The sequence below is a fragment of the Myxine glutinosa genome, chromosome 5 (assembly GCF_964187855.1).
Source record: "Myxine glutinosa chromosome 5, kmMyxGlut1.1, whole genome shotgun sequence".
NCBI lineage: Eukaryota > Metazoa > Chordata > Myxini > Myxiniformes > Myxinidae > Myxine > Myxine glutinosa.
This window is the reverse complement of record NC_136265.1, coordinates 180,629,427-180,642,898: the sequence shown is the minus strand read 5'-3', so window position 1 is coordinate 180,642,898 and position 13,472 is coordinate 180,629,427.

Here is a 13,472-nt window from a genome sequence, read left to right as displayed (position 1 = left end):
GCCCTGGTTGGCTGGTTATGGCTCACCGGCCCCGCCTTAATGGCTGCGTGACGTGGCCGCACCTCCTCCCTTGCGCTCCGCCCCCTTTTTCGGGCTTTACCTTGTGGCAATTGGGCTGGGTTGAGCGAGTCCAAGGGCAGCGAAGGCTGCTGGCCAAGGAGTGTAACAAATTGGGAGGGCCGATGGGGCTCAGACTGGAGAGCGCTTAATGGCGTCGCTTGGAAGGGAGGCTGCCAAAATGAATGAAAGGGGCCTACTCTTATTTGTTTTACGCAACGCAGATGCAACTATTTGGAATGGCCTTATCTAAACACATACTATGAAATAACTGACGTCCTATGGTGACCTAAGTGTTGCTTGTGGCCTACCTATGGGGTGCAACCTTTAACCTTTAATGATGTTACTTGTGTGGGTTCTCAAAACTGCAACAATATAAACAATGAGTATAATGCTAAACAATGGGAATGAACAATGTCAAGCTGATATATAAACAATGAGTATAATGCTAAACAATGGGAATGAACAATGGCAAGTTGATATATAAACAATGAGTGTAATGCTAAACAATGGGAATGAAAAAGGGCAAGCTAATATATAAACATTGAGTAGAATGCTAAACAATTGGAATGAACAATGGCAATCTGATATTTAAACAATGAGTATAATGCTAAACAATGGGAATGAACAATGGCAATCTAATATATAAACAATGAGTATAATGCGAAACAATGGGAATGAACAATGGCAATCTAATATATAAACAATGAGTATAATGTTAAACAATAGGAATGGAAAATGGCAAGCTGATATTTCAACAATGAGTATAATGCTAAACAATGGGAAGAAACAATGGCAAGCTGATATATAAACAATAAGTATCATGCTAAACAATGGGAATGAAAAATGGCAAGCTGATATATAAACAATGAGTAGAATGCTAAACAATGGGAATGAAAAATGGCAAGCTGATATCTGAACAATGAGTATAATGCTAAACAATGGGAATGAACAATGGCAATCTGATATATAAACAATGAGTATAATGCTAAACAATGGGAATGAACAATGGCAATCTAATATATAAACAATGAGTATAATGCTAAACAATGGGAATGAACAATGGCAATCTAATATGTAAACAATGAGTATAATGCCAAACAATGGGAATGAACAATGCCAAGCTGATATGTAAACAATGAGTATTATGCCAATCAATGGCAAGCTAATATATAAACAATGAGTTTATGCTAAACAATGGGAATGAACAATGCAAAGCTAATATGTAAACAATGAGTATTATGCCAAACAATGGGAATGGAAAATGGCAAGCTGATATATAAACAATGAGTTTTATGCAACAATGGGAATGAACAATGTCAAGCTAATATGTAAACATGTGCACCAACATGTAAGCTCATATGTAAACATGTGAGTATAATGCTAGTGTTACGATCCTGTGGTTTAGTGTTACGATCCTTTGGATCTATTTGATAATTTTTGATCTTCGGAGTCGTTGAGGTCTTCCAGATCTTTGGGGTCTTTGATGTCCTCGGCGTTGTGTCCTATGGGTGTTTTAGGATCTTCTGGTGTTTTCGGTCTTTGAGGTCATTTGTGTCTTGTGGGTGTTCCGAGGAGAGGTGGAGGTGATCGAGGGGAGAGGCTTTTTGTACTCTGGATACTTTGGGCTGAATATTTGAGGTTATAATTGCGGGTGGTGTTAGGTCAGCTGTGCAACCAATGGGTGAAGACCAGACATACATACATACATACATACATAATCACAATCACTTGCTCCATTATACTCATATATAGAAGATTATCCTTCTTTTCCGACAGCCAAACTCAAAATTGCTTTCAACATGAATCTACTGCATTTTCGAGACTGAAATTTTCATAACATGAAAGGATACCACAAAATGTAGGCTTAACTGCATAATATCTCACAATCTGCAGGAACACAAATGGTGATTCAGGTATTATCTAACTACTGGTGCCACTGTGCCACCGATGCCACAAAAGTACATAATCCACACGATTTCTATAATCTTTTACAAATACTTAAGGCGAGGGGTGGGGGGGGGGGGGGGGGGGGAAACAAGTAAATGAGGAATTTATGCAAGATTACCACTTATACACGTACAGTACATCCGAAGTTGAGGGTCCCACCGGCATGACATCATCTTGTGGTCTGGCTTACCAGGAAACCTGCACAGTTGCTACCCAGAAACCTATCACATGAATATCTATCATCACTTTCTGGAAGGTTCCCCATATAGTCAGGTTCACGATGTTTTTTCGTTCAAAATTTTGGTAGATTAGCAAAACTATACATTTTTGGAATATTCAGAGCATGAGGAATCCAAAAAGTAATGTTTACATTTGCGTAGACACCTTTGCGAAAATGACACTCAGGACAGTGATGAAGATCTGTAAAAGCATATTCCTGAACGGTATAGACCTCGTAGATCCTGTGTATAGGACTTATAGTTCAATCTGATACTACCTATAACTTCCTATAACAACCTATAACTTCAAAGGACTTGCAATATCATGTATTATGTAATACAGTTATATCACAAATATAAAGACAATGGTTTTCAATTACCTTTGTTTGTTGCTTTTCTATAATCCTGAGCACCATTTTGAGGCCTTTATTGGATTCCTTGACCCAGAAAACATAGGATTAGCATATTTAATTAAGTCTCTAGGTTGACTAGAAGCCGAGATCGCGCAAAATATGTATTTTATGGCTGCCGTTTTCAAAATCCAAAATGGCGGCCATGCAGGTGTCTGTGCAAATGCCAACATTGATTTTCAGATTCTCCATGCTCTGAAGATTCCAAAAATGTACAGGTTTGCTAATCCCAAAATTTGAACGAAATTATATTTGTTAACATAGTGAACCTGACTAATAGGTCAGTACCCTAGCCTCTTACAAAGAGGAGTTCACATAATTGGTAAAAGTGGCTGAAAAGAGCTTTAGCAAACCAAGAACAAACTTTAAAAGGTTTTGGGAAACATTGCTCCACATCGCACAAAAAATGGAGGCGATGGACCAGATAATGGAGAAAAGCCTGGAGTCGACCTTTGCTGTTCGTTCCGTGCACCTGTAACCCACAAATACCGTAAGTTACGTCACATCAAGCACAGTTTATTTTTTTTTGATACAGAATCGAGGCTCGTGTAAGGGCAAACACATTGAACATGAAAACATGCACAGACACATAAAACATACAATGAAGGGAGCGGAAGACAAGAGGGGGAGGGAGGGAAGCGCACAAGCACAACAACAATAGAGAACAGGAACGTCGGTAGATCTGTGGAAGGGGGAGGAGGGGGGGTACATGGTATAAAGCAAATTAACACTACTAGGAATTTCAGGAAAGAAGTTGGGGATTTAAAGAGGTGGATTTGGGTGATTTAACAGGGGTAGAAAAGAGGAAGGTTTTGGATGGGGGAAGATATGAGATGGTGGGGAACAGCTGTTTTAAAGACCTGGAGGGAGGAGTGGGATTGAAGAGAGTGAGGGAGTTTGTTCCAGAGGCGGGAGAAAAGAGGATTGGAGGAGTGAAGGTGAACAGAGAGTCTTGATTTTGGCAGTATCACCAAAAGAGGTTACTGGCAGATCTTGTGCGACCTATAGGAATATTTGGGGGACAGAGCACAGACAGAACTGGGGGAACAAGGCCGGAGAGGCGTCGGTAGAAGACAGAAAGACCACCAACTTGCCTGCAGTGAGTGAGTGAAAGGCCCTCGGAGTTAGCTTCATCGCGGGAGATTCCAATTATTCTGAACGCTTTGGTTTCAACAGCGTGAAGCCGAGCTAGGTGTGAGGCAGGAGCACCAGCCCAGAGGGGAGAGCAGTATTCCATCGAGCTGTGGATGAAAGCCTTGTATGTGGTGATGAGCTCAGGTGTGCCAAGGAAGGACTTGGCACGATGGAGGATGCCCAGTCGGCGACTGGCTTTGGAGGCCAGCTTGGAAATGTAGTTTTCCCAGGAAAGATCATGGTAGATAGTGAGACCCAAAAGCTTGAATAACAAAACTTCTTGGAGAGGATTGTTGAGAAAGTGGATGGGAGGGTTGTCCAGTCGGTCTTTTCGGAGAGACATCGTAAGAGTGTGAGATTTGTCAGGATTGAAAGACATGTTCCACTTGTTTGACCAGTCTGTGATTTTATCCAAGCAACAGAGAGTGAGGAGGCTGCAGACTGCCGATCCGAGGTTTGAGATATGGAGCGGCAGAGAGTGGAGTCATCAGAAAAGAGATAGAGAGGATTTTCCAGAGAGTCGGAAAGATCATTGATAAAGACCAGAAAAAGCACAGGGCCCAGAACACTACCTTGGGGAACTCCAGCCTGAACAGGAAGAGGAGATGAGAGAAATCTATTCAGGGCCACACGTTGCCTACGACCAGAGAGGAAGTCCGCAAGCCAGGCGTGGAGATTTCCATGGATACCATAGGAGGAGAGTTTGGTGAGCAGGGCAGGGTACCAGACCGTATCGAAGGCACGTGATATGTCAAAGGAGACAGCTCTGATTTCCTGTTTGGCATTGAGGATCTCCATCCATTGTTGAGGAAGCAGAAGCAGCATGTCCAGAGTAGGATGACCTGGTCTGAATCCAAATTCATGATCCGAGATCAAGCCATTGGAGAAGAGGAAGGATTTGATGTCAGAAGCAATGATTGATTCCATGACCTTGCTGATTATTGGGAGCAGGCTGATTGGTCTGTAGTTGCAAGGATCTGTTTTTGCACCTTTTTTGTGTCAAGTGGTAATGTTGGCTGTTTTGAGGCGTTTTTCAAGTTTGGGTTGCGACCCTGCCTTTGGGAACACCTGCCCTTTTCGAAAGGGCAAACTTATGGAAAAAAACCGGGATTTTGAGGCCTTGTTTCAAGTTTGGGATGCGACCCTGGCTTTGGGAACACCTGCTCTATAGGAAAGGGGAAGCTTATTTAAAAAACGGATATTTTGAGGGTTTGTTTCAAGTTGTGACGTGTGACAAGTTGTGACTGTTGTGACTCTTGGTTTGGGAACACCTGCTCTATAGGAAAGGGGAAGGCTTATTCAAAAACCGGGACTTTATGGGGTTTTTTCCAGTTTGGGTTGTGACCCTGGGTTTGGGAACACCTGCTCTATAGGAAAGGGGAAGGCTTATTCAAAAACTGGGATTTTGAGGGTGTTTTTCAAGTTTGGGTTGCGACCCTGGGTTTGGGAACACCTGCTCTATACGAAAGGGGAGGCTTATTCAAAAACTGGGATTTTGAGGGTGTTTTTCAAGTTTGGGTTGCGACCCTGGGTTTGAGAACACCTGCTCTATAGGAAAAGGGAAGGCTTATTCAAAAACTGGGATTTTGAGGGTGTTTTTCAAGTTTGGGTTGCGACCCTGGGTTTGGGAACACCTGCACGAAAAGGGGAAGGCTTATTCAAAAACCGGGACTTTATGGGGTTTTTTCCAGTTTGGGTTGTGACCCTGGGTTTGGGAACACCTGCTCTATAGGAAAGGGGAAGGCTTATTCAAAAACTGGGATTTTGAGGGTGTTTTTCAAGTTTGGGTTGCGACCCTGGGTTTGTGAACACCTGCTGTATAGGAAAGGGGAAGCTCATTTTTTTAAAACAGCGGGATTTTGAGGGTTTTTTTTCAAGTTTGGGTTGTGACCCTGGGTTTGGGAACACCTGCTCTCTAGGAAAGGGGAAGCTTCTTTTTTTTTTTTTTCACGGGATTTTGAGGGGTTTTTCAAGTTTGGGTTGCGACCCTGGGTTTGGGAACATCTGCTCTATAGGAAAGGGGAAGGCTTATTAAAAAACCGGGACTTTATGGGTTTTTTTCAAGTTTGGGTTGTGACCCTGGGTTTGGGAACACCTGCTCTATAGGAAAGGGGAAGGCTTATTCAAAAACTGGGATTTTGAGGGTGTTTTTCAAGTTTGGGTTGCGACCCTGGGTTTGTGAACACCTGCTGTATAGGAAAGGGGAAGCTCATTTTTAAAAAACAACGGGATTTTGAGGGGTTTTTTTAAAGTTTGGGTTGCGACCCTGGGTTTGGGAACACCTGCTCTATAGGAAAGGGGAAGGCTTATTCAAAAACCGGGACTTTATGTAGTTTTTTTCAAGTTTGGGTTGTGACCCTGGGTTTGGGAACAAAGGCCACTGCGCCTGCTCTATAGGAAAGGGGAAGGCTTATTAATTTTTTTAAACGGGATTTTGAGTGTTTTTTTCAAGTTTGGGTTGCGACCCTGGGTTTGGGAACACCTGCTCTATAGGAAAGGGGAAGCTCATTTTTTTAAAACAATGGGATTTTGAGTTTTTTTTTTCAAGTTTGGGTTGCGACCCTGGGTTTGGGAACACCTGCTCTACAGGAAAGGGGAAGGCTTATTCAAAAACCGGGACTTTATGTGGTTTTTTTCAAGTTTGGGTTGTGACCCTGGGTTTGGGAACACCTGCTCTATAGGAAAGGGGAAGGCTTTTTTTTTTTTTAACGGGATTTTGAGGGGTTTTTTCAAGTTTGGGTTGCGACCCTGGGTTTGGGAACACCTGCTCTATAGGAAAGGGAGGGGAAGGCTTATTAAAAAACCGGGACTTTATGGGGTTTTTTCAAGTTTGGGTTGTGACCCTGGGTTTGGGAACACCTGCTCTAAAGGAAAGGGGAAGCTTCTTTTTTTCTTTTTTTTACGGGATTTTGAGGGTTTTTTTCAAGTTTGGGTTGCGACCCTGGGTTTGGGAACACCTGCTCTATAGGAAAGTGGAAGGCTTATTCAAAAACCGGGACTTTATGTGGTTTTTTTCAAGTTTGGGTTGTGACCCTGGGTTTGGGAACAAAGGCCACTGCGCCTGCTCTATAGGAAAGGGGAAGGCTTATTAATTTTTTTAAACGGGATTTTGAGTGTTTTTTTCAAGTTTGGGTTGCGACCCTGGGTTTGGGAACATCTGCTCTATAAGAAAGGGGAAGGCTTATTAAAAAACCGGGACTTTATGGGTTTTTTTCAAGTTTGGGTTGTGACCCTGGGTTTGGGAACACCTGCTCTATAGGAAAGGGGAAGGCTTATTCAAAAACTGGGATTTTGAGGGTGTTTTTCAAGTTTGGGTTGCGACCCTGGGTTTGTGAACACCTGCTGTATAGGAAAGGGGAAGCTCATTTTTAAAAAACAACGGGATTTTGAGGGTTTTTTTTAAAGTTTGGGTTGTGACCCTGGGTTTGGGAACACCTGCTCTATAGGAAAGGGGAAGGCTTATTCAAAAACCGGGACTTTATGTGGTTTTTTTCAAGTTTGGGTTGTGACCCTGGGTTTGGGAACAAAGGCCACTGCGCCTGCTCTATAGGAAAGGGGAAGGCTTATTAATTTTTTTAAACGGGATTTTGAGTGTTTTTTTCAAGTTTGGGTTGCGACCCTGGGTTTGGGAACACCTGCTCTATAGGAAAGGGGAAGCTCATTTTTTTAAAACAATGGGATTTTGAGGGTTTTTTTTCAAGTTTGGGTTGTGACCCTGGGTTTGGGAACACCTGCTCTACAGGAAAGGGGAAGGCTTTTTTTTTTTTTAACGGGATTTTGAGGGGTTTTTTCAAGTTTGGGTTGCGACCCTGGGTATGGGAACACCTGCTCTATAGGAAAGGGAGGGGAAGGCTTATTAAAAAACCAGGACTTTATGGGTTTTTTTCAAGTTTGGGTTGTGACCCTGGGTTTGGGAACACCTGCTCTAAAGGAAAGGGGAAGCTTCTTCTTTTTTTTTTTTTACGGGATTTTGAGGGTTTTTTTCAAGTTTGGGTTGCGACCCTGGGTTTGGGAACACCTGCTCTACAGCAAAGGTTTTCAAGTTTGGGTTGCGACCCTGGGTTTGGGAACACCTGCTCTATAGGAAAGGGGAAGGCTTTTTTTTTTTTTAACGGGATTTTGAGGGGTTTTTTCAAGTTTGGGTTGCGACCCTGGGTATGGGAACACCTGCTCTATAGGAAAGGGAGGGGAAGGCTTATTAAAAAACCAGGACTTTATGGGTTTTTTTCAAGTTTGGGTTGTGACCCTGGGTTTGGGAACACCTGCTCTAAAGGAAAGGGGAAGCTTCTTCTTTTTTTTTTTTTACGGGATTTTGAGGGTTTTTTTCAAGTTTGGGTTGCGACCCTGGGTTTGGGAACACCTGCTCTACAGCAAAGGTTTTCAAGTTTGGGTTGCGACCCTGGGTTTGGGAACACCTGCTCTATAGGAAAGGGGAAGGCTTATTCAAAAACCGGGAGTTTATGTGGTTTTTTTCAAGTTTGGGTTGCGACCCTGGGATTGGGAACACCTGCTCTATAGGAAAGGGGAAGGCTTATTAAAAAACCGGGACTTTAAGGGTTTTTTTCAAGTTTGGGTTGTGACCCTGGGTTTGGGAACACCTGCTCTATAGGAAAGGGGAAGGCTTATTAAAAAACCGGGACTTTAAGGGTTTTTTTCAAGTTTGGGTTGTGACCCTGGGTTTGGGAACACCTGCTCTATAGGAAAGGGGAAGCTTTTGTTTTTCTTTTTTTTTTTTTACTGGATTTTGAGGGTTTTTTTCAAGTTTGGGTTGCGACCCTGGCTTTGGGAACACCTGCTCTACAGCAAAGGTTTTCAAGTTTGGGTTGCCACCCTGGGTTTGGGAACACCTGCTCTATAGGAAAGGGGGAGTTTATTTTTTTTAAACCTGGATTTTGGGGTTTTATTTCAAGTTTGGGTTGTGACCCTGGTTTTGGGAACACCATGCTATACACACACACACACACACACACACACACACACACACACACACACAAGTGCACACACGCACATGCATGCACACGCACACACACGCACACATATGCACACACATACACACATGCACACACGCACGGACATGCATGCACACACACACACACGCACACGCACATGCACGCATGCACACACATGCACGCACACACATGCATGCAGACACACACATGCATGCACACACACACGTATGCACACACACACACATGCACACACATGCGTGCATGCACACATGCACGCACACACACATGCACACACACACACACACACACACATGCACACACACACACACACACACGCACGCACACACAAATGCACACATGCACACACACGCGCACGCACACACACACACACACACACACGCACATGCACGCGCACACACACACATGTACACATGCACATGCACACACATACGCACGCACATGCACGCACACACACACACACACACACACACAAATGCACGTGCGTACACACACACACACACACACACACATGCACACATGCACACACACACGCACACACACGCACACACGTACACACATGCACACACACACACAAATGCACGCACACACGCACACACACATGCACACACACACACACACACGCACACACACGCACACACACGCACCCCTACTCTTTCTCCACTTGCTCCCCTTCCTCGAGGTACTCAAAGTAAAACAAAGTAAATAGTAAAACAAGACCGAAAGTCTCACAGCAGTGTACCCAGGCTTGTTTGATACTTTAGTTGAAGAGGATAGTATGACCTGGGTGGGGATACCAGTTACGAGTTAGTAAATAATGTAAGTATTTAATGTTTTTTTTGCATTGAGACACTGGTTTATTCTATGTTTCGAGTCAACAATGAACCAACCATACACCGCTTCAATCTAGAAACTTTGCAATAATGACAAAGGGATTGCAGTGTTCCGATTATATTTACTATATTATTAGTATTAACACCATTATTATGATAACAAAAACAATACTACTGTATTCAGAAACCTGGGCAAGTTTGTCCAAAGCAGCCTGAAGGTGAGCCTTGAAGGCATAAATCCTAAGGCCTATACGTATAAGTACTGTGTTGGAAGACCCGTAATGTCTATGCTTTTGATATTTCATGGTCATTTTAACAATCGGTTTGTTTGTGTTTCACACTGAATGAAAAACGTTAGGATAGAGCATGGCCATTATGATATATGACAGGTACAACTATGTGTTCGGCTGAACGAAATTGGAATCAAAATGGCGGTGTGCAGAATCAGCCGCCGTACCGCCGTAATGACATCAGACGTAATCACATCACCCTGTCATGTGACCAGATCCTCAGCTCTAATTGGTATATGTTTGAGGGGACATACATACATACATACATACATACATACATACAAACATACATACATACATACATACATACATACAGATGGACAAACACTGTTCCAGACAGCTTTACCATATGGGCCAGGCCGTAAAAAGTAACATTTCAAAATGTAAGCTGCAGATGCTTTTCACACTCGATTCCCGCCACTCAGTTCAATCCAACAATTACCGTGCACCGGCCGATGACGCAACCGGCGAGCGGTCACGTGTCCGGACTCGCCCGGGCGTGTCCAGACTTGCCCTTCTCGGGCGAACACTTGCCTTGCATACCACGCCCCGTCGGGAGGCGTGACTTACCTATTTTGCATACCACGCCCCGCCTGAGAGGCGTGGCTTTTGTGTGTTCAGGTTGCGATATAAATTGCCGCCCGTTCGAGGGGCCGATTTAGTGTGCTTTTGAGTTTGTTTTTTTGTTGTTGTTTTTTTTGTTTACAGAATCGAGGCTCGTGAAAGAGCTAACATTTATTTCACAAACAAATCAACCAGACAAACAAAATATACAAAAAGAGGGAGCGGAAGACAAGATGGGGAGAGAAGGGGAAGTCTTTGGTTTTGAGCTAAATAAATAGCTCGGTGAAACTTCGTTCCTGTGTCGTCCATTTTGTCTGGCTTTATCGTGCGAGCACAGCTCCCACACTTTTATATTTAGTGTTGTTGTTATTTTTGTTATTAGAAGCGGCCTTGAAAAAACACCACGATAAAGCAATCTTAACAAGGATAAACACCTCGACACACAACCCCCTTGGTGGGGAAAACAACCCAAGGGATGGGGGGAAGTTAAATCACTCCACTCCAACCTCCATCGCGTGACCCTTAGTCTCCCTGTCAAGTTTGTTTCCGATTGGATAAGTAACAACCGAATGTATCGCGGTCAGAAATCGTTAAACAGACAGACACTGAATTGCGTATTTTAGTATTATTAAGTCACCAATTTCATCTATTATAATAAAAAAGGCAATGTGTGTGTGTGTGTGTGTGTGTGTGTGTGTGTGTGTGTGTGTGTGTGTGTGTGTGTGTCTCCTCCATAACTCCAAAACCATGAAATCTATCGGTTCCAAACTTTGCATACTGTATACTTCTCAACCTCCACGATAGTACAGGAATGAAAACTGGGTGTTTCAGTGTGTTAAAGCACCTCTTTTAAAGATGATTAATGAGGTGCTTGTAGCGGTTACCGCTGGATGTACATAATCGCCTTGCACCGGCCAGAACACGGCCAGACGCGCCTCTCCCGGGCATGCCCGGACTCACTGTTCCCGGGCACGCCCGAACCTCCCGGGCACGCCCGGTCTCGTCTTTCCCGGGCATGCCCGCTCTCGCCTTTCCAGGGCTCGCCCAGAGCGTCCGGGCATGCCCGCTATCGCCTTTCCAGGGCACGCCCAGAGCGTCCGGGCATGCCCGCTATCGCCTTTCCAGGGCTCGCCCAGAGCGTCCGGGCATGCCCGCTATCGCCTTTCCAGGGCACGCCCAGAGCGTCCGGGCATGCCCGCTATCGCCTTTCCAGGGCTCGCCCAGAGCGTCCGGGCATGCTCGCTATCGCCTTTCCAGGGCTCGCCCAGAGCGTCCGGGCATGCCCGCTATCGCCTTTCCAGGGCACGCCCAGAGCGTCCGGGCATGCCCGCTATCGCCTTTCCAGGGCTCGCCCAGAGCGTCCGGGCATGCCCGCTATCGCCTTTCCAGTGCTCTCCCAGAGCGCCCGGGCACGCCCAGCCTCGACTTGCCAGGCCGCAGCCAAACACGCCCAGGCAGGTCCAGACTCGCCTTTCCAAGGCTCGCCCTTGATACCCGGGCATGCCCGGTATAGCTTTTGCCGGGCAAACTTCCCGACATAAATGTGTATATATATTGTTGCCCGAAAAACGGGCTTGTCAGAATACCTGAGCTGTTTTGTTTCAATAAAGCAACTCGGACGAATTCCGTCTTTGGTCGCGTCAATTCTTTCGACTCGCGTTGGAGCGCAGTTCCTTCATTGGTGACCTACCGACATGGATACGGCAGTGACGCTTAAACTGCCTACCTTCTGGGAGACTCACGCGGCTGTTTGGTTCGCCCAGGCGGACTCCCAGTTCGCCCTGCGAGGCATCACCGCGGACGACACCCGCTTCCACCATGTTGTGGCGGCGCTCGGCTCCGCCACCGCGGCCCGCGCCTTGAGCCTCCTCCAGCACCCGCCGGCTGCTGACAAATACGACGCGCTGAAGATGCTCCTCCTCGGCGCTTTCGCCCTCTCACCGGTGTAGGGGAATTTGTAGCTGAGAGACTCACAGGACTCCAATGACCGGACACAGGTTTACAAAAGGTCTGGTTTATTAACTGGTTATTCACTTCATTCCATTTACCAAATAATACCGCATAATATAATGGATCAGGTTAACTCTTTTCGCATGGTCCTTCTCGTTCGGCTGATGTTCCTCTGCCACTCCCGTTGGTCAGAGCTTCTGGTAGCAGGTTCTGTCGACTCCACGTTTGCTCTCGTTTATATGGACAAACTGGACTTAATCCCCTCTCCGCTAATGCCCCGAGGTCATGCATGTACCAAGTCCTGGTATCAGCTCGCTCCCCTCCTGTTGTGAGTTCCGTTTACCAAACGATAGGGGGGTGCTTCAGCCAGGGGCTGTGACCAGGTGGACAAGAGATTATCATGTTCGGGCGCATTCCTGACTCATTTACAAACTCGTCTTTCACAGAGTTTGCATGTAAAATGTATCTGCTTTGTTACCAGGTTAATTAATAAGTTACCAGTGCCAATTAATAAGTTACACTGAGTTACACTTCCACAATTCCCTCATCTTTTTGTTTTTTGTTTATATTAACCATTAATCTAAACATCAATATAAGTAAACAATCAATCACTACAAGTAAACATCATTACAAGTATAAGTAAATAATCAATCACTACAAGTAAACATCATTACAAGTATAAGTAAATAATCAATCATTTTGGTAATCAAATTCCCTTGGGCATACACCGTCATCCTGCAAGAATCACAAAACATTTCGTTGGTCATTGACTCCTTCCATATCGTTCAATCTATTGCATTTGCATCACAAATATATTTTCAAAACAACACTTCACCATCACCAAGATACAACAATTTCACTTCATTTTCAAGTTTTGTAAAGCATCTGCACCATCTGGTAAAAAACGTTTGCCTCCACACAAATGTTGACTTTGTTTGAAAGGAAGGGCTGATCACTTGTGTTTGAATCCTGGTATGAAACATTTTCTCCTAATGTCTTCATAGCTCCTGCACTACTTCGTGTATGATTTCGCTGTTGTGGTAACATTGCGGAGTCATAGACTGACCCTGCTCTCCTTGTAGCATTCTTGCCACTTTTT